Source organism: Puma concolor, chromosome A2 (genome assembly GCF_028749965.1).
Source record: "Puma concolor isolate L17-30 chromosome A2, mPumCon1.1.hap2, whole genome shotgun sequence".
In the NCBI taxonomy this organism is placed as follows: Eukaryota; Metazoa; Chordata; class Mammalia; order Carnivora; family Felidae; genus Puma; species Puma concolor.
The window spans coordinates 29,342,710-29,361,975 of record NC_141668.1 but is presented as its reverse complement, the minus strand read 5'-3'; the positions used below and the strand labels follow the sequence as shown (position 1 = coordinate 29,361,975).

Below are 19,266 nucleotides of genomic sequence, written 5' to 3'. Positions count from 1 at the left end.
TAATCTAATATGTCGTGGCAATGTTAACTTAATCTTAAACCTAAGGGCCAGAGGAAAATGCTGAAAACTTGTTTATCACTAATCCTGCTGCCGTTGAGTCTGAACTAAACTAATTTTGCCACCTTTAACAAACTGGTGAGGCAAGCATCAAATATATCTCACTGTAGGAAGGTTAAAAATGTTTTTGTGATGACTGTGGAATAAAATATCTGCGTCCAAAATATGTGAGAAGGTACGTGTAAATCCCCCCAAACCATGCCTGCAGCACAGTCCAAACTCACTAAGTGTGAGCTACTATTTTTATTTAATTCTGGATCCCAAGACTGCTTTGGATCTAATAAGAATCTTGTGACTAGCTGAGTGAAGGAGGTGCTAAGTGTGGTGTTCTGGTCCAGAAGTCTTCATGTGGCTGATGGTAAACATGAGGGGGAAATATCTGAGGGAGAACCTGGTGATACCAGGACGAGTAATGGCAAATGCACAATTGTCATTCTTTGTGTCTGGCAAATGTTCTTCAAGCAACCCCTTTTCAGAGTCAGGAAAAGGGTAAGTAATCTGAATAGAAAAAGAAATCTGAGGAAGAAAAAGCAGTGACACATGCCATCTCCAACAAGAACAGATGAGATGACAGCTTTTAGCCACGTTGAAACTAATGAAGGGAAGAATGTACTAATTATGGTGAATCAGTTGAACATTGTATGAAACTCCACAGAAAAAAGTAGCTCAGGGAAAAAGTACTTGTTCTGATGATAACATCAATAACATAAAATCAGCATGGGACCTATAAGAATAAAACTAGAATCTTACTAAAGCACATGAAACGAGATCTGAACAAATGTAGTACAAAAAAAAATTCATATTGGATATAACCACAAATCAGTTGGTAGCAATAAATGCTGACAGCAGAGAGATGTTACTGGCAAATAACATATAGAACATATGTAACAAACACAACATAACATATAATTCACATTTATTAGAAATTTATTAGAAATGTTTTGGTTGATGGGGGGTGGGAGGGAGGGGAGGGTGGGTGATGGGTATTGAGGAGGGCACCTTTTGGGATGAGCACTGGGTGTTGTAATGGAAACCAATTTGACAATAAATTTCATATATTAAAAAAAAAAGAAATGTTTTTAAACCTTCTAAACATTTTGAACTATCTTTGTTATTAGCTGATTTTATTACATTGTGGTTATAAAACATTGTCAAAAACTGATTTATTGTAATTTATTGAGACATGTTTTGTGAACTAGGTCATGATCACTTAATTTGTAAAAAAAAAATAACAATGGAGATATAGGGCACAGTTACAAATATAGTAGACAAAATAACAGGCTCATGTTGAAAATTTTATTCTACTAATATTGAAAACTAAGGTGAGTCATTTGTAACAGAGTTTTGAAAAATCTAGATTTACAACATCAAAGAAGAATCAAAACTACTTACTAACCAACAATCTAGTTGGGCAGAGGGATGGAGAGATGGACAAATATGTGATAAAGCAAGCAGAGTAAAATGTTAATGGTGGAATCTAGGTAGTAGGTAGAAGGGCCTTCACTAAAATTCCTTCTACTTTGCTATATGAGAACGTTCATAGCAAAATTTTGTGGGAAGATTCTAGATATTTATGTAGTCAATTTCTTTCAAGTCTTAGAAGAAAGATAATCTATATCTAATATAAATGATCCCAGAGAATAGAAAAAGTGGGAAAGATACTTAACTCACAGGATAAAAGTATTATAACTTTGATAATAAAGTCGGACGGAAATAAAAAAAAAAAGAAAAAAATTATAAAATAATTTTATATATGAGCATTGCTGTAAAACATAAGAAAATAGCTTTATGATATTGGGGGGCAGGGACGTGTTTTTTTATATGAGCGCACAGAGTATATCCATAAAGGGCAAAAAGGCAAAACCCACAAAATGTTAAAGGAAACAACACACAAGTTTTACTGTGCTAAAATTAACAACTTGGTTCAAAGATAATCCATCATGAAAAACAACAACAACAACAGCCTGCCAAACAGCATGAGGATTGCTATCTAAGGTACAGAATTACTATAAATCAATAAAAATAAATAGCAGAAGGTTAGGGAAAACCTATTTATATACAATTCAAAGAACATGAAATTCCAAGGGCTAGCTAATAAATGTATGGAAAAATGTTCAACTTCAGAACATATTATAAAAATGTTACAGCAATATCAAGATAAAATTCCTATGAGTATGGCAAGAGTTGAAATGTCTAACAACAAATGTGGAAAAGGATGTGGGCAAATGAGAACTCCTACACATTGCTGTCAGGAGTATAAATGAATACAGCCTCTACTGAAAGCCATGTAGGCAATACCTGGTAAAACTGGAGCTGTCCATGCTCTGGAAATAAGCAATTTCAATTGCATTGATCTTCTCTAGAGAAATTCATACATGTGCACAACGAGCCATGTACGAGAATATTACTGGGGAAAAAATATTTGCCCGTCATTGGGGGAGTTGATAAAATTGTCCTTTAAAATAAAATCTAATGCTATACAGAAATTAAAATAATAAACTAGATCTACACATATGAATACAGTTATTAAGAAAAATGTACTGTAAAATATACGCACAGAATGATAAAATTTATATAAAACTTAAAAAACATTCTAAACACAGTACTAGAAATTACTTATACATACATACAACTGGAGAAAATGTATGCTAACATGGATAGTCATTACTGTCATGGATAGTCATCACGTGACTCTGGTGGCAGTAATGAGTTTTAGGGGCCTTTAGATGTTATTTGGAATATTCCTGTCTTTTGGAAAAATATGTGGGACAAATATCATAAATCGTTATTAATTTTAAAAATTTGCATGGTGGGTTCATGGGACAGTGGGTACGCTGGTGTGGTTACTAATACGTTCTGTGCTTTTCTGTATGTTTGAAGCATTTTATAATTAAAAACTAAAAATAGATATAAAAAATCAATATACATGGAATATATTTCAAAGACTGTAATGGTCATTCTTTAGATAAAATACTCAGAGTCCAGTCAGTCAGATACAAAACACCTGAACTAAAATTGTGGCATTTCTCCTCCATCCCTCACCTGCCTCAACAAACCCGCACTTCCCACCCAGGTCATAACAAGACTTGCTCTCCCTGAGCGATGTCTTGTGACTATTCTGTGGGATTTTATTTTATATTTTAAATAGTTATGTATTTTTGGGAGAGCGCAAGTGGGGGAGGGACAGAGAGGAGGGACAGAGGATCTAAGGCGGGCTCTGCGCTGACAGGCTGACAGCAGCGAGTCCTATGTGGGGCTCGAACTCAAGAACGGTGAGATCATGACCTGAACGGAAGTCGGATGCTCAACCAACTGAGCCACCTCGGTGCCCCACTATGGGATTTTATTATAGAGCATTCTAAGAAACAGCTCAGGAGTTTCACTAATAGTGAATAATGAATAGTGAATAATGTCATTAAGGATGGAATCTTCTTTATCAGCAAGGTAAAAAGACACCTGACTATATGAAACATATCTTAAATGTACTGCAGTGCATTTAGCTTCAACTGATTTTCCTGGTTTTATTTTCCCTATACTCTCTTTATTTTTAAAAAAATTCTCTTTGATTGTAATATCTATAACCTAATTGCAATCCTTTCTGGAAGGAAGCCCAGGGCAAAGTTTAAAAATAAACAGATTAAAAGAAATTATCAAGAGAATTCAAAAAAAGGAGTTCATTTCCTAATCCTACTCTTGTATAAAAGTAACGATCCAAATAGGTAAAAACACATTTTATAAGCAATAACAAAATAGTAAGGACAATTTTAAAGGGCTTCCTAAAAAGTAAATACATGCATTATATGTTGTAATCTCAATAGTTAACTACCATTACTACATTTTATAGTCAGGGAAGCTGGGAGTTAAAGAGTTACATAAGCAGGCCAAAGTAATGCACATGGGAAATGGTAATATTGGAGCCCTGGTATTTCTTACTCCCAAACCAGGCTCTTTTTCTTTTTTTAATGTTTATTTATTTATTTCAGAGAGAGAGGAAGAGAGAGAACGCGTGCGGGAGTGCATGTGAGCCTGAGCAGGGGAGGGGCAGAGAGCAAGAATCCCAAGCAGGTTCCTTGCTGTCGGTTGTACAGCGGTACACGGGGCTCCAAGGCGCAGCCCAAACCAGGCTCTTAACTCATATTTTTTTTTTAATTTTTTTTTTTTTAACGTTTATTTATTTTTGAGACAGAGAGAGACAGAGCATGAATGGGGGAGGGGCAGAGAGAGAGGGAGACACAGAATCCGAAGCAGGCTCCAGGCTCTGAGCCATCAGCCCAGAGCCTGACGCGGGGCTCGAACTCACGGGCTGTGAGATCGTGACCTGAGCCGAAGTCAGACGCCTAGCCTACTGAGCCACCCAGGCGCCCCTTAACTCATATTTTTAAATTTTCTAATCTTAAATTAGACAATAGTACTCTGGCAAATAACCTAAATCCAAAGGCATCTTGGTAATATTTAGATAATATTGTATACAAACATGTTCCTACTATATTCTTTTACCTCCCCATCCCAGGCTTTCATACTCCACTCATTCAAAAAAACGTGGTCATACCTCCTTTAAAATCAACTGATCAATGAGCTTTTCATATCAAAGCTCTTTGGGCACCCACATTTATCCAAAAAAGTAAAAATGTGGACTAAATGATCTTTTCCAGAAGACTATTTTTTATTCTGATATTTTTCCCTAAGAGTGACAGAAATATTTATAACGATGTTGTATTTTCACAAAGAACTCCTAGAACCCATCACAAGGTCTTGCTTTAAAACAATGCTATGTGGGGTGCCTGGGTGGCTCTGTCGGTTAAGCATCCGCCTTCAGTTCAGGCCATGATCTCACACTCTGTGAATTCGAGTCCCGTGTCAGGCTCTGTGCTGACAGCTCAGAGCCTGGATCCTGCTTTGGATTCTGTATCTCCCTCTCTCTCTGCCCCTCCCCTGCTCATGCTCTCTCTCTGCCTCAAAAGTAAATAAAAACATTTAAAAAATAAAAAAAAAAATTAAACAATGCTATGTACAACGGGCCGAATCAGCCCCCAACTAATTCTAACCTCTGAAATCAGCAGTGGTGGACATAGCTGATTTTCCAACTCTTCCTAGAAAATTTTAAAAATATTTATCTTTGGGAGAGAGAGTGTGAGTGGGGAAGAGGCAGAGAGAGAGGTGGACAGAGAATCTGAAGTGGGCTCCGTGCTGACAGTAGATAGTCTGATGCGGGGCTGGAACCCACGAACCATGAGATCACGACCTAAGCCAAATCATGACCTGAGCTGAAGTCTGACACTCAACTGACTGAGCTACCCAGGTGCCCCTTTCCTCAAAATTTTGTACATAGGCTGATAGGAATTAAGAACAATACATGGGAGACAGCAGGCACTATTAAATCAGCATTTGTTATATGTTTTTTCTAAGGGAATTAAAAAAAAAAAGGATTAGAAAATGTCAACAAGAAAATTTTAGGAAATCTAATTCACAAGCTGACATTATTTTATGGAGAAGAATTAAAAGATAGGCTGCTGATTGCTTTGATAGTTCAGATTGTTGCTTCGGCTCTTAGGAGGCACTTAATCAGACTCTACTGAAAATGAACAATGTGAAAATTCTTTGAGAACACGCAATTGTGTGTGCTGCATCTTTCAATTCACACAGACATTCTGAGTGCTTTATAAAAAGGTACTCTATCAGCCATTCAGACAGTAAGAGTGAAAACCAGATGGATTGTGAAGAATAAAAACAAGAGGAAGGAGAAAAACTGGCTCAGTACTGCTCCTGAACGTGCAGAGTATTGCATCCATCTCAGTTCAGCAAAGTTCAGGTGTAGCTGAAAAGTGATGTCTGCACTTCTAAAAGCACCTTCCATCCCAACCTCCGTCTCCACATTTGTTTTGTTTTTCACCATAATTTACTGTTTGTGGTGAGAGAACTTAGGACAATGTCAGTAATAAATATTTACAATTATTTACAACTTAGGACAATGTCAGTAATAAATATATACAGCTACTCTCTCACAAAAGGCTTACCACCTCACTAGGCAAAATGTCACCAACACTGAAGAAGTGCTAAAGGCATGCCTTGCCAACTTGTGTGGCCAAAGACACTTTAGCAATTTCACTGGACCCGAGACCTCACAAGGACCTAACTCAGTGCAAAGTTTGTTCTTTTTTCATACTGAGTCATGTTCCAGGGCACGAATGTGTCTCAGTTTGCCTGTCCATTCACACTTTGAGGGACATCGAGGTTGTTTCCAGTTTTTGACTTTTCCTACTAAGCTGCTATAAACATTTGCACGTAGGTTTTTGTATGAACATACACTTTCATTTCTCTGGATTGCAGAGAAATGTCCAGGATTGCAATTGCTGGGACATGGAAGTTTCATGTCCAATTTTTTGTTAAGAAGCTGCCAATTTGTCTTCCAGACTGGCGGTACCACCTGTATTGCCCCCAGCACTGAGTGATTGAGTTTCTCCACATCCTTGACAGCATTTGGTGCTGTCGTTCTTTATTTTAGCCATCCTGACATGGGTGTAGTAATATCTCGTTGTGTTTTTAATTTGCATTTACATGATGGATAATGATTTGGACATCTTTTCATGTATTTATTTAACATCTATATATGCTCCTCTGTGAAGTGTATCTTCATATCTTTTGCCCACTTTCTTTTTAAGTTTTTAATGTTTATTTTTGAGAGTTAGAGAAGGAGACACACACACACAACATGAGTGGGGGAGGGGCAGAGAGGGAGGCACCTAATCCGAAGCAAGCTCCAGGCTCTGAGCTGTCAGCCCAGAACCCGACACGGGGCTCGAACTCACGGACTGTGAGATCATGACCTGAGCTGAAGTCGGACGCTTAACTGACTGAGCCACCCAGGTGCCCATCTTTTGCCCACTGTCTAGTTGGATTGTTTGTTTACTGAGTTTTAAGAGTTCTTCATACATTGTCGGTATTAGTCCCTGTGGTTTGCAAATATTTTCTCTCATTTCGTGTTTTTTTTTTTTCAATCTCTTAATGGGGGATTTGCTGAGCAACAGTTTTAAATTTTGATATCCAGTTTATTAATTCTTGCTTTTATGGATTATACTTTTGGTGTTAAGTCTAAGAACTCTTTGCCAAGCCCTAGATCCATGAAGATTTTCTTTCTAAACATTTTAGAGTTTTATGTTTTTACATTTATGCATTTAAACTCATTATCAATCAAGCTAATTTTCATACAATATAAAGCGCAGGTCAAAGTTTTGTTTTGTTTTCTGGTTTTGTCTGTGGATGTCTATTTCTACAGCACCATTTGTGGTAAAGGCTATCCTTCCTCCATTAAATTGCTTTTGTACCTTTGTCCAAAATAGGCATATTTACATGGGACTACTTATGGTTCTTCATTCTGTGTTAACTATATATGTCCATGCCTTTACCAATACCACATAGTCTTGATTACTCTATCTATATAATAAGTCTTGAAGTCGGGTAAACTAGTCTGTCTCCGTTATGATACTCAAAAGTCTAAATTTGAAGTCGACTTTAAACTCCCTTGAATGTTATTGGATTCATTGAGCCACTTCATTACTATTCAATATCCATAATGTTTGGAGAATAGATTCAGAGGAGATCGCATAAGATGCGATTAGTAATATTACAACAAACAGTACTTGCGTGTTTAGTTATCACCTCTGCTCTCCATGTAGGTTTTCCCAGGAGGCACAGCAAAGACTGCTAGTTAAAAATTCTCTTTCTTGCAAACATGCTTTATATTTTGTGAAGTACTTGGCTAACGACAGACTTTAAAAAGCAATCTACTAGAAATGTTCAATAGTGCTTTAGGGAATTGTATGTAGTTTTCTTTCCTTGTTTACATTCTTTAGTCAAGTAAATAAATGAAGATAAAGAAAATAGATGGAGAAGAGGAATGTAAATAGTGGCCAGTGAGATTTCTGTCTTCATGGGATGATTGATGTTCTTTTTTATTTTAGAGATTTTACTTTGTAGTAATCTCTCCAACCAACATGGGGCTCAAACTTAACAATATCAAGAGTCACATGCTCTACTGACTGAGCCAGCCAGGCACCCCTTATGTTCTTTATAATCTTCAGAATTCTGGCTTTACAAAAATATGGGGAGGTAAATACAAGTAACTTTAGCCTTCAGTAATACATTAACTATAAAGCTGGCTTTAAGTCAAAGTATAAAATATCTAGCACATTAAATCACACATACAGTCCTGACTAGAGGCGTAATGCGAGAATTCAAATTCCAGTTCTGATGATGGATTCTGGCCCTGTTCAAATTCTAAGGAGGACCCATGAGTAGGTTCTGTACGGAGAGGAAGATAAGAGCGTATCTTAGGGATACTTAGGGATACTAACCCACTGGGTTCCCTGAGGAGAGGACTGCTCGCTCCCAGTGGACCCCCAGCTCTGACCAGAAGCAATTACTTTCCCAGCTGAGATGGAGATTAAAAGTTTATGGAGAGCAATATCAAGGACTGTAGTAAAAAATTGCTTCCCAGACCCTGCGGAATAACCTGTCATTATTTATTATTCATTTAACATCTGTTAGATGATCTACCCAAAAAGCCCCATGGCTGTGAAGATAAAATATTCCTGTCATACCACACATATCACAGCTTCTGTCAGAGACCTGCCTCCTCATGTTGAACTTACTTTGCGGTTGAATTGTTCTCTGAACAATTTTCCCAAGATTTTAAAACTGCATATATATATCCCTGTATATGCCTTTATTATTTTTACATATAAGCAAAATACATGTGTGTGTATATATATATATATATATATATATATATATATATATACACACACACACATACACATATGGGTTACATTTGTCATAGCATACTCTCAAATAGGGCCATAAAACTTCAGTTCTGAATTAAAATAATAATTAAAAATATATCAAACAATATAGGACATTAATATCAGGTAGCTATCATAGTACTGACGATGAAGAAACAACAGAAAGGATGTTCTTATACATTTTTTGTATGTTCCAGACTCACTTCATCTTTAATTTTAAACTAGAAATGCAGGTCTGACTACTATTTGCCATTTCACATTCAGATTATTTAAGTGCTCATTAGTTATTTCTTCTTAAGTCTCTCATAAGTGGTGAATAAATCTCAAACTCAACAAATTCAAATTGCATTCATGAAGCAACCCTTTCTACTTTACAATACTACCATAGAGGCTCTTCATACAGTATTTACTCTCTTATTTAAGAGCTGAATTATACACCAGTGATTAAAATTGGAGACTTCAGAACCATCTAATTAACTCCACTTGTCCTGATTCCAACCTTACTAGGAGAAAAAGATTATAATTACATCTGACTCTTCTAGATACTTCCACTTTTGGCAAGATACAGCATGAGGAACAGGATTCACCCTCTGCCTCAAATAACTAAAAATAGGAAAAATGATATGAAGCAACAATTTTCAGACATTGGACATCAGGAAATACAGGACACTGATCTCTGAGAGAGAAGAAATCGTTGAGAACTATGATTATTCCAACTTACAACAAGGGGAGAGTTTCCAGGCAGCAGGTTCAAAAAAGGGAATCCAGGCCGATACTGGTGATCACCTGAGTTGAATAGATGGCACTGGGAGTGTGAAGAGGACAGGTGGCTGTAGTTTTCAGGCAGAGTATCAAAAAGGAGAAACACGCACTGACAAGTGCAGAGAGATCTCCAGGAATCCTGTCCACTAATCTGCTGAATACTGATTAATGCCTGGCTCTCAGGAAACTAGCTAAGGGTGAAGAAAAAACTAATCAAATTATTAGATGGGACAATTCCAAAAACTAGCACAGGGCTGGGAATAATTCATGTTCCCATGAGCTAGAGTGGTAAATTAATGGAGCATCCAGTACAATACTCAAAAAGGTATTGATTGCCTCAGTATGAGGCAAATGTCACGCTACTAAAGGTTTTCCTGGTCTCACCCAGTAAATCTTAAGAGCAAGACTAAGAAGGATCAAAATATTTCTGAATAATGCAACTATGCCCCAGAATAACACTCAAGTATGTTAGGAATAAAAATATACCTGGTATTAGGGCACTTGGGTGGCTCAGTCGGTTAAGCATCTGACTCTGTTCTGGCTCAAGCCAAAATGTCATGATTCATGAGTTCAAGCCCTCCATGATAGCATGGAGGCTGCTTGAGATTCTCTCTCTCTCTCTCTCTCTCTCTCCCTCTCTCTCTCCCTCTCTCAGAAATTAAGAAATTAATAAACTTAAATAAATAAATATATATAGGCATATATATGTATATGTATAGTATTAAACAAAGTAAAATAGGCAATATATGGCTCTCAATTGAAAAAAAAAAATACCAGACAGCAAAAGAAGGAAAATAGGACTCTTAAAAGAGAGAAAAGTCAAGCAACAGGAATAGAAACAGAAATGACATAGGTGATAGAATTAGTAGATAAGAACATCAAAGTTATTAAAACTATATTACATATGCTCAAGAAGGTAGAGAAAAATATGAGTATGCTCAATAATTACAGGAAAAATAGAAAAGACCCAAATCAAATTTCTAAAGTTGAAAATTACAATGTTTGAGACGGAAAATGTACTTGATGGAGTTAACAGATTAGACAATGAAGAAGAAAGAACTGGTAAAACTAAAGATGTAACAACAGAGACTATTCAAAATGATAAACACACATAAAAAATGATGGAAAAAACAGAAAACAAAAACAGAGATTCAGTGTACTTTGGGACAATATCAAGTGACCAAATATGTGTGTAATTGTAGTCCCTGAAATAAAAGGAGGCATAGAGAGAATATTTTAAGGAAAAATGGATGAAGGTTTTCCAGATTTGATTAAAAAAAAAACTTTTATAAATACACTGAAGCCTGATGAAACCTGAACACATAGAAACAAAGAAAATTACACCAAAATTTGATAAAAGCAAACATCTGATTATAAATACTTTGAAGGCTAATGAAACCTGAACACATAGAAATAAAGAAAATTACACCAAGGTACCTTATAATAAAATTGTATAAAATCAGTAATAAAGAAAAATCTTAAAAGTAGCCAGAAGAAAAAACATACACATTACATATGGAAGAACAAAGTTAGGAATTAAAAGTTAGGAATTCTTATCAAAAAGAATATAAACCAGAAGACTATGGAACATCATTAATTTTCTAAGAGAAAAATACTATCAACTTAAAATTCTATTCCCAGTGAAAATATCTTTCCAAAATAAAGGTAAATTAGATTTTTTTCCAGATTTAAAAAAGCTTAAAGAATAAAAATTATACCAGGTAGAAATCAAAATAGCAAGCTTATATAAAAGAAATGAAAAATGTGGAAAAAAATCAAATATTTTTTGTTATTTTCAAAAGTTAACTGTTTAGATAAAAAATAGCAATTCATTTTTTAGTTCATGATCTATATAGAAATAAAATGTATGACAACAATAACACAAAGTGGTAAGGGGAGGCTATAGGTATAAATTCTGTTAAGAATATTACACATAAAGGGAGGAGCCAAGATGGCAGAACAGCATGGAAGCTTTTTGTGTGTCTTGTGTCCATGAAATACAGCCAGACCAACACTAAACCATCCTACACACCTAGAAAACTGATGGGAGGATTAACACAACAATCTGCACAACCTGAACCACAGAATTCAGCAGGTATGTGGTGCAGAGAGCTGAACATGGGGAGCGAGAAGCTGCGAAAGGTAGAGAACCGCTTTTGTGGGCAGAGAGAGGATGGAGACTGTGTGGGGGTAGAATACGGGAAAATCACCCCTCCCCAAAAGCAGCTGGAGAGAAAGGGGAAAAACTGGAAACAGCCGCAGGGTCTAAACCAAAAAGGGAGAAAGGAGAAAGGAGAGGGTTTAAATTCCATTAAGACTGTAAACAAGGGGAGCACAAAGGCTGCAACTCTGCAGCTCGATACCTGGGAAGGGCGAATCCCCAGGAACAGAGTGGGGTCCAGGAGGTTCTTGGGCCACATGGGGAAAAGTGATTCCACTGCTGGAAGGACAGTTGGTAGAGACTGTTGAAGCCACCCAGTCCCGGCAGAGCCGGAAGGCGGCCATATTCGCTGGTGCTGGGGAAGGTCATTAAGGGTGAAGCCTGGTGCCACATGTGTGGTGGGATTTTCCATAATCCCTGAAATGCTGCTGCTATGTTGTCTCGCGAACTTTTTCTGGGGCGGTCTAGCATCTGGCCGCAGTCTCAGGGCACCAGCAACAACAGGGTCCAGCGGGCGTTCCTGGGTGCAGCCGACATTTGGCCATTGCTCATTCAGCCATTGCTCGGTAAGACCCAACTGCAGAGGGTTGGAATGGGTCAAAGCCGCAGTTCTTTGGAAGTAAGGGGCCAGGGAAAACAGCCACATCTGAGACAAAACTTGGGAGAGAGGTACTGCCTGGGGCCCAGTCACGGAGAGAGAAAAAGCAGAAAGTGGACGAGAGCTAAAGACAGAGGATGGGTGTGCAATTGCTGATCTGGGAGAACAGACTGGGTAGCTGGATGGCACCATTTTCACCGCTCCTGCACATGCACATATGCACCTACACACGTGGCAACAATCCACCCCAGTAGGCTAGCAGTGCCATCTAGTGGAGAGTGGAGCTGTTACACTGAGCCCCGCCCAACTGGGCCAACTTCGTTCTTCAAGAACACAAGCCTCACCACCAGCTTATGGACTATAAAGAGCTACATAGACTGACTTCTAGGGGAAAACAAAGCAATTTCAGTCCTACTTCAGTCTGTTCACAGGTTCATCTATTCAATTTTTTTTCTTTCTTTTTTTTTTCTTTTTCCTTTTTCTCTTTTACCATTCTTTTTTTTGAATACAGAAAGAGAAAAACTTCATTTTTATTTTCAATTTTTATTAAATATATCTTTAATTTTTATTACTATATTCTTTACTTTTGTGTAATTTTTTTTCAAATTCTACTTTACTTCCATCATTTTATTTTAGTCTACTTCAGTGTACTCACCTTTTCAAATTTTCAATTTCCTTTTTTTCTTTATTTTTCTTTTTTTCTCTTTTTCATTTATTTTCTTTTTCTTGAATGCAGAGAGAGAAAACTTCATTTTTACTTTCAATTTCTGTTAAAAATATTTTTATTTAATTTTTATTACCATATGTTTTTGCTTTTATGTAAATTTTTTCAAATTCTATTTTACTTCCATTATTTTATTTTAGTCTACTACAGTGTATTCACTTTTACAAATTTTCAAACGATTTCTTTTTTCTTTTTTAATCTTTTTTCTTTTTCCTTTATTTTCTTTTTTCTTAAATATAGAAAATGAAAAAATTCATATTTATTTTTAATTTTTATTAAAAATACTCTTATTTAACTTTTTTCTACCACATTCTTTACCTTTGTGTATATTTTTTCAAATTCTATTTTACCCCCATCATCTCATTTTAGTCTACTTCAGTGTATTCATTTTTTCAAATTCTCAAACGATTTCCCTTTTTTTTCCTTCCCCCCCCTTTTGTTTTTTTCTTTCTCTAATCTGTCAAACCACTTTCAACACACAGACCAAAACTCACCTAGGATCTAGCATTATCTATTTGATTTTTGTGCATGTTTTTAATTTTTAATTTTAATTTTTTTAATTTTAATTTTTTTATTTCAATTTTTCTACCTCATTAATTCCTTTTCTCCCTTCAAAATGACAAAACGAAGGAATTCACTCCAAAAGAAAGAGCACAAAAAACGACAGCCAGGGATTTAACCAACACAGATACAAGCAAGATGTCTGAACCAGAATTTAGAATCACGATAATAAGAATACTAGCTGGAGTCGAAAATAGATTAGAATCCCTTTCAGCAGAGATAAAAGAAGTAAAGAATAGCCAGAATGAGATTAAAAATGCTATAACTGAGCTGCAATCACGGATGGATGCAGCGGCAGCAAGGATGGATGAGGCAGAACAGAGAATCAGCGATATAGAGGACACACTTATAGAGAATAATGAACAGGAAAAAAGAGGGAGATTAAGGCAAAAGAGCATGATTTAAGAATTAGAGAAATCAGTGACTCATTAAAAAGGAACAACATCAGAATCATAGGGGTCCCAGAAGAGGAAGAGAGAGAAATAGGGGTAGAAGGGGTATGTGAGCAAATCATAGCGGAAAACTTTCCTACCCTGGGGAAAGACAGAGACATCAAAATCCAGGAAGCACAGAGGACCCTCATTAGATTCAACAAAAACGAACCATCAACAAGGCATATCATAGTCAAATTCACAAACTACTCAGGCAAGGAAAGAATCATGAAAGCAGTAAGGGAAAAAAAGTTGCTAACCTACAAGGCAAGACAGATCAGGCTTGCAGCAGACCTATCCACAGAAAATTGGCAGGTCAGAAAGGAGTGGCAGGACATATTCAGTGTGCTGAATCAGAAAAATATGTAGCCAAGAATTCTTTATCCGGCAAGGCTGTCATTCAAAATACAAGGAGAGAAAAAAGTTTCCCAGACAAACAAAAAATAAAGGAGTTTGCGACCACTAAACCAGTCCTGCAAGAAATGTTAAGGGGGATTTTCAGAGGGGAGAAAAGATGAAAAAAAAAAAAAAAAAAAATATATATATATATATATATATAAATAAATACAAACCAAAAGCAACAAAAGATTAGAAAGGACCAGAGAACACCACCAGAAACTCCAACTCTACAAGCATCATCTTTCAGTACTTTCAGTACTCACTCTAAACGTCAATGGACTCAATGCTCCAATCAAAAGACATAGGGTAACAGAATGGATAAGAAAACAAGATCCATCTATATGCTGTTTACAAGAGACCCACTTTAGACCTAAAGACACCTTCAGATTGAAAATAAGGGGATGGAGAACCATCTATCATGCTAATGGTCAACAAAAGGAAGCCAGAGTAGCCATACTTATATCAGACAATCTAGACTTTAAAACAAAGACTGTATCAAGAGATGCAGAAGGGCATTATATCATAATCAAGGAGTCTATAGACCAAGAAGACCTAAAAATTGTAAACATTTATGCGCCAAATGTGGAAACACCCAAATATATAAATCAATTAATCACAAATGTAAAGAAACTCATCGAGGGGCGCCTGGGTGGCTCAGTCGGTTAAGCGGCTGACTTTGGCTCAGGTCATGATCTCGCAGTCCGTGAGTTCGAGCCCCGCATCGGGCTCTGTGCTGACGGCTCAGAGCCTGGAGCCTGTTTCAGATTCTGTGTCTCCCTCTCTCTCTGACCCTCCCCCGTTCATGCTGTCTCTGTCTCAAAAATAAATAAACGTTAAAAATTAAAAAAAAAAAAAAAAGAAACTCATCGATAGTAATACCATAATAGTAGGAGACTTCAACACCACACTCACAGCAATGGACAGATCATCTAATCAAAAAACCAACAAGGAAACAATGGCTTTGAATGACACACTGGACCAGATGGACTTAACAGATATATTCAGAACATTTCATCCTAAAGCAGCAGAATATACATTCTTCTCCAGTGCACATGGAACATTCTCCAGAACAGACCACAAATCAGCCCTAAGTAAGTATAAAAAGATCGAGATCATACCATGCATATTTTCAGACCACAATGCTATGAAACTCAAAATCAACCACAAGAAAAAATTTGGAAAAGTAACAAATACCTGGTGACTGAATAACATCCTACTAAAGAATGAATGGGCTAACTGAGCAGTTAAAGAGGAAATTAAAAAGTATATGGAAGTCAATGAAAGTGATAACACCACAACTGAAAACCTCTAGGATGCAGCAAAGCAGTCATAAGAGGGAACTATATAGCCATCCAGGCCTTCTTAAAGAAGGAAGAAAGATCTCAGATACACAACCTAACCTTCTGCCTTAAGGAGCTGGAAAAAGAACAACAAATAAAACCCAAAACCAGCAGAAGACAGGAAATAATAAAGATTAGAGCAGAAATTAATGCTATCAAAACCAAAAAAACAGTAGAACAGGTCAATGAAACCAGAAGCTGGTTCTTTGAAAGAATTAACAAAATTGATAAACCACTAGCCAGTCTGACCAAGAAGAAAAAGGAAAGGACCCAAATAAATAAAATCAAGAATCAAAGAGGAGAGATTCTGTTGTGTTCAGAATGAAATGAAAACAATAATAAGAGAATATTATGAGCAATTATATACCAATAAAATGGGTAATCTGGAAGAAATGGACAAACTCCTAGAAACATATACACTACCAAAACTGAAACAGGAAGAAATAGAAAATTTGAACAGACCCATAACCAGTAAGGAAATCGAATTAGTAATCAAAAATCTCCCAAAAAACAAGAGTCCAGGGACAGATGGCTTTCCAGGGGAATTCTACCAAACCTTTAAGGAAGAGTTAGCACCTATTCTCTTGAAATTGTTCCAAAAAATAGAAATGGAAGGAAAACTTCCAAACTCTTTCTATGAAGCCAGCATTACCTTGATTCCAAAACCAGTCAGAGATCCCACTAAAAAGGAGAATTATAGACTAAATTCCCTGATGAACATGGATGCAAAAATCCTCAACAAGATATTAGCCAACCAGATCCAACAATACATTAAAAAAAAAATTATTCACCATGACCAAGTGGGATTTATACCTGGGATGCAGGGCTGGTTCAATATCCACAAAACAATTAATGTGATTCATCACATCAATAAAAGGAAGGACAAGAACCATATGATCCTCTCAACAGATGCAGAGAAAGCATTGGACAAAATACAGCATTCTTTCTTGATAAAAACCCTCAAGAAAGTAGGAAGAGAAGGAGCATATGTCGATATCCTAAAAGCCATATATGAAAGACCTAATGCTAATATCATCCTCAATGGGGAAAAACTGAGAGCTTTCCCCCTAAGGTCAGGAACAAGACAGGGATGTCCACTCTCACCACTGTTATTCAACATAGTATTGGAAGTCTTAGCCTCTGCGATCAGACAACACAAAGAAATAAAAGGCATCCAAATCGGCCAGGAGGAGGTCAAACATTCACTCTTTGCAGATGACATGATACATTATATGGAAAACCCAAAACATTCCAGCAAAAAACTGCTAGAATTGATTCATGAATTCAGCAAAGTTGCAGGATATAAAATCAATGCATAGAAATCGGTTGCATTCCTATACACCAACAATGAAGCAACAGAGGGAGAAATTAAGGAATCGATCCCATTACAGTTGCACCAAAAACCATAAAATACCTAGGAATAAATCTAACCAAAGATGTGAAAAATCTATACACTGAAAACTATAGAAAGCTTATGAAAGAAATTGAAGAAGACACAAAAAAATGGAAAAAGATTCCATGCTCCTGGATAGGAAGAACAAATATTGTTAAAATGTCAATACTACCCTAAGCAATCTACATATTCAATGCAATCCCTATCAAAGTAACATCAGCATTCTTCACAGAGCTAGAACAAATAATCCTAAAATTTGTATGGAACCAGAAGAGACCCAAATAGCCAAAGCAATCTTGAAAAAGAAAACCAAAGGAGGATGCATCACAATCCCAGACTTCAAGCTATACTACAAAACTGTAATCATCAAGACAGTATGGTACTGGCACAAGAACAGACACTCAGATCAATGGAACAGAATAGAGAACCTAGAAATGGACCCACAAACGTATGGCCAACTAATCTTTGACAAAGCAGGAAAGCATATCCAATGGAATAAAGACAGTCTCTTCAGCAAGTGGTGCTGGCAAAACTGGACAGCGATATACAGAAGAATGAACCTGGACCACATTCTTACACCATACACAAAAATAAACTCAAAATGGATGAAAGACCTCAATGTAAGACAGGAAGCCATCAAAATCCTCGGGGAGAAAGCAGGCAAAAACCTCTTTGATGTTGCCTGCAGCAACTTCTTACTCAACACGTCTCCGGAGGCAAGGGAAATAAAAGCAAAAATGAATTACTGGGACCTCATCAAAATAAAAAGCTTCTGCACAGTGAAGAAACAATCAGCAAAACTAAAAGGCAACCGACAGATTGGGAGAAGATATTTGCAAATGGCATATCAGATAAAGGGTTAGTATCCAAAGTCTATAAAGAACTTATCAAACTCAACACCCAAAAAACAAATAATCCAGTGAAGAAATGGGCGAAAGACATGAATAGACACTTCTCCAAGGAAGACATCCAGATGGCCAACCGACACATGAAGAAATGCTCAACATCACTCATTATCAGGGAAATACAAATCAAAACCACAATGAGATACCACCTTACACCTGTCAGAATGGCTAACATTAACAACTCAGGCAACAACTGATGTCGGCGAGGATGTGGAGAGAGAGGATCTCTTTTGCACTGTTGGTGGCAATGCAAGCTGGTGCAGCAACTCTGTAAAACAGTATGGAGGTTCCTCAAAAATCTAAAAATAGAACTACCCTACGACCCAGCAATGGCACTACTAGGCATTTACCCACGGGATACAGGTGTGCTGTTTTGAAGGGACACATGCATCCCCATGTTTATATCAGCACTGTCAACAATAGCCAAAGTATGGAAAGAGCCCAAATTTCCATCAATGGATGAATGGATAAAGAAGAAGTGGTATATAGATACGAAGGAGTATTACTCGGCAATCAAAAAGAATGAAATCTTGCCATTTGCAACTACGTGGATGGAACTGGAGGGTATTATGCTAAGTGAAATTAGTCAGTCAGAGAAAGACAAAAATCATATCAATTCACTCATATGAGGACTTTAAGATACAGAACAGATGAACATAAGGGAAGGGAAACAAAAAATAATATAAAAACAGAGAAGGGGACAAAACAGAAGAGACTCATAAATATGGAGAACAAACTGAGGGTTGCTGGGAGGGTTGCTGGAGGGGTTGTGGGAGGGGGGATGGGCTAAATGGGTAAGGGGCACTAAGGAATCTACTCCTGAAATCATTGTTGCACTATATGCTAACTAATTTGGATGTAAATTTTAAAAAGTAAAAATAAAATTAAAAAAAAGAATATTACACATAAAGCAGTAATATATTATGTAAATTGTGATAGTTAAAGATGTATACTGTGAATCTTCAAGAAACTAGAAATATTACAATAAATAAGTCAAGGAATGAAATAAAATTAAGTCATAAAAAAGTCAATAATCCAAAGGAGGGCAGTACAAGAGGGAAACAAAGCACGGAACAAATAAAATAGGAAAAAATAGCAAAATGGTGGATTTAAGTGCAATTATACAAAATGTAACAT

At 36.7% G+C, this 19,266-nt stretch overlaps 1 protein-coding gene across 2 annotated transcripts in view; it reads right to left on the bottom strand.

The window, feature by feature from the left end:
• The window catches only part of SLC13A1 (solute carrier family 13 member 1), a 143,220-nt gene that overhangs the window by 14,841 nt on the left and 109,113 nt on the right, over positions 1 to 19,266 (bottom strand). Inside the window, exon 16 of one of the 2 annotated variants that reach the window (XM_086691216.1) lies at positions 13,014 to 13,143. The exons of the other annotated variant lie outside the window; for it this stretch is intronic. The gene's annotated coding sequence lies outside the window, so the exon portion shown is untranslated. Of the gene's footprint in view, positions 1 to 13,013; positions 13,144 to 19,266 lie in introns of those variants that run through there. 2 annotated transcript variants of the gene reach the window in all.